Raw genomic sequence first — 3,721 nt, 5'->3', positions numbered from 1 at the left:
AAACTATGGTGCCTCCAAGAACAGTTTTTTGTGATGGCTCACTCCTGTGAGTGTCTCCTTTCCCCTTATCTATGCTTCCTCCTTTAGTCAAGAGATCTAAGCAGGAACTCAGGGCTGCAGATGCTACACGACTTGGGGCTTTGGCTGCCTCCTTTGCCAAGTAAAAATTTAAACAATGATAACCATCAGGATGAGGGAGACAGAGGATGTCTGCAGGGCCCAGCCCATAGCAGTTTTATTGATTACTATAAAGTCCTTGAAAGCCAAGCTGAGGCAGAGGAATCGATTTCAGACCAGGAGTGTGAAGCCAGCCTGAGCAACATAAAGAGACTTTGTCTCAAAACAACAGTGCAAATAAACATCGCTGGGCTAGGGGTGTAGGTCAATGGTGGGTACCAGCTTATTTCAACCCCAAGGTCTGATGGGTAAAAAGCCTCAAACAGCAATAAAAACTCAGATCACTTGGGAGTAAGCTCTATCAGTAACCATCCCCACCACCTCCATCATTTCATCCCCACAAACCCCTCACCCTCACCCCCATCCCCATCCCCATCCTTCACCCTCACCCTCAGCCCCCCACCCCCACCCTTCACCCCCTATACCCACCACCACCCCACCCTTCACCCTCTGCTTGTCCATGCACAGCTGTGGGCTCCCTGGGATTCAGAACTCTTACTCAGGAGGCTCGGAAGGAGCTTGGGAAATGGTTCACCTAGTAGATAAAGTGCTTGCCAAGCGCCAAGGCCTGACTTTGATTCCCAGCACCCATACAGAGAGATAGGTGCAGCAGCCTGCCCTGCCCTGCCCTGCCCTACCCTGCCCTGCCCTGCCCTGCCCTGCCCTGCCCTGCCCTGCCCTGCCCTGCCCTTGTAATCTCATTATAGGAGAGGCAGAGACAGGGGGGACCCAGTGAGCTCCAGGTCCAAAAATCGAAAGGTTTTGAGAAATCCCATCTCAAAAATATTCATTGAGAAATCCTGTCTCAACAAGTTCTGTTAGAGAGGCATAGAGGAAGACATGACCTGCAATGCACAAATACATGCACAGGGAACCCATATATCCAGATACTCAGGGACACATGCGCACATGCATGAGCGCGTGTGCACATGCACACACACACATATATAGGGACACATGCATGCACACACACACAGGAACACATACACAGGAACACATGCGCACATGCATGAGCGCGTGTGCATACACACACACAAACACATACACACACATATATAGGGACACATGCACACACACACACAGGAACACATACACAGGAACACATGCGCACATGCATGAGCGCTTGTGCACACACACAAACATACACACACATATAGGAACACATGCATGCACACACACACACAGGAACACATACACAGGAACACATGCACACACATACATGGCTAGAAAGACACATGCATATGACAGTTGTTTGTACTACTGAACCATAGCAAAGGCATAACACACAGAGCTTCTCAGGGTTTGGGAAATGAGCCCCCAGCTGTCTTAGCGCGTGAACTTCTTAAAGCTAACCATCCTAGGACTCCGTTACCTGCTGGCTGGGGGCATGCTGATGATGGAACATGCGTGTTCCATCCCGGCCCAGTCACCCTTGCCAAAGATGACTCAGGTGAACATGTTATCCTTCCAGTTGCCAGGCGCCTGCTATGATCTAACCAGTACAGTCATGCCAGGCACCCAGGCCGCTCACCTGTGCAGAAAATTCCCTGGCTTGTCTCCACTAGAATCAGAATGGAAAGAGGGGGAGACACTGACTGCTCCAGGGGAGAGGAAGGGGAGCGTGGGAGGCGAGAAGAAGAAGGGTCACAACCATTGTGAGCATAGCAAAGCGCCAGGAACCCACAGGGCAGGTTCAATATGGAGGAGCCCCTGCTTCCTGGGAGCTTAAAGCATATAGTTCAGGGTAACACTACACACCCATTACCACAAAGGATGGCAAGATCTAGAAGAGCAAAATTGAGAGTCGATGACCCGAGGTTACAGAGAGGGCCTGATTTAAATAGGAGGAGGAGCAAGAGTCACAGTTTTTACAAGGGACGTGTAAATTAAGACCTCTGGGGAAACGCAGACAAGGAGGATATTTATTAGTCAAAGGAACGGCAAGGAGAAGCCAGACAGGTTTTGAAATGTTTGAAGAGCCATAAAGAGGCTAAAGAAGCTCACACACTGTGAACAGGGGAGCGAGGCTGGGCGCGATCATTCAAGCACACGGATATGTAATATATACCATATCGTTCAATGAACCCCACCAGGTGAGGGATGGGGATCCCCATGTCCTCTCGAAGCCTTGTTCCAAAGACACCAGCTCGGATTGGAATCCTGCCCCAGCTGCTTCAAGTGTGGAAAGGGGGGTGGTTTCAACTCTGAGAACCCTGTCTGTCAGTGAGCTGTTGACACCTGCCTCAAGCTGGGGCTGCTGTGAGGAAATGTCTGGAATGTGTGGCTTTGGGTGTGCAGTGGGTTCCTGTCCTCGTTCCAAACAAACATCCAGCCTGCCCTGGCTGGGGAGTAAAGGGGATTTCATTCCGTCGTCGCTGTTCTGCCTTCCCTCTTAAAAGAACCTGGAAGAGAGGAGAACGGAGCTTTCTAAGGACCAGTGTGGGAACCCACAGCAGGAGAACACTCAGAGAGAATATATGGCTTCTCCCTCCTTCCCCCACTTAGCAGAAGGAACGAACAGAAGCCAGGTGGGGGATGGTGGTGAAGGACGAAGATACATGTTTTAAAAACTGCTGCGAGCTTGTCAGGGCAACGCAGGGACTAAAATTGGAATGACGAGTGGAAGATGGCACGGCCCCCAAGGGTGACATGCAAATTGAGGCATTTCATAGTTCTGGAATCCAGCAGACAATGGACTAACGTGGTGGACTCGCTGACAGAGCAAACAGACCCTGCTCACCTCTTTGAAGGAGAGATTCTTCAGAAAGGAAAGCTAAGCGGAAATGTTTCCGAGATTTGCTGAGTGAAGCTGGAACTCGAAGACCCACCCTCCAGAACCCCCCACCCCCCACCTAAAAAAATTCTCCCGAGTGCAGGCGGGATTCCCAAGGGAAGGTCAGGCTTTGGGGAGGCATGAAGATGCAGAAAAGGGCGCACACTGGGTGAACATCCAAAATATTAGCTCTGTGGAGCAATAAAGAAAGAATGCACCATACAAGCTACGGGGTCAACAGTGCCCGCGCAGAAGAGGAGTGATAAAACTGGGCACCGTTCACCAAGACAGACCCCTGCTGGGCCCTCAAGCAAGTCTCAGCAGATCTCAAAGGGCTGAGCTCCCACAACAGTGAGCCCAGACCACAGTGCAATTAGACAAGAAAGTAATAACAGAAAGCTCATCAGAGTCCCCCAGGCATCTGGGGACACACTTCTGAGCAACCGGAGGGGAGATCACAATGGGAACTAGAAAACGCTTTGGATTGAGGGATGAAGAGAATGTTTATTTTATTATATTACATACGTACTCCAACACGTTTATATTGGGACTAAGGAAGAGCTGAGGTGTGGAAGTTTCTAGCAGTGTGTGCATCAGAAAATAAGGAGGCCAAGCCAGGCATGATGGTCTATGCCTGTCATTCCCCCAGCACAGCAGGGCAGAGGCAGGAGGATTGCTGCATGTTTGAGATCAGCCTGGTTAATATAGAGAGACTATATTGAGACAGAGAAAGAGAGACACATACATACAGAGAGACAGAGACAGAGAGAT

This window comes from Mus caroli, chromosome 15 (genome assembly GCF_900094665.2).
Source record: "Mus caroli chromosome 15, CAROLI_EIJ_v1.1, whole genome shotgun sequence".
NCBI classification, from domain to species: Eukaryota; Metazoa; Chordata; class Mammalia; order Rodentia; family Muridae; genus Mus; species Mus caroli.
This window is presented reverse-complemented; position numbering follows the sequence as displayed.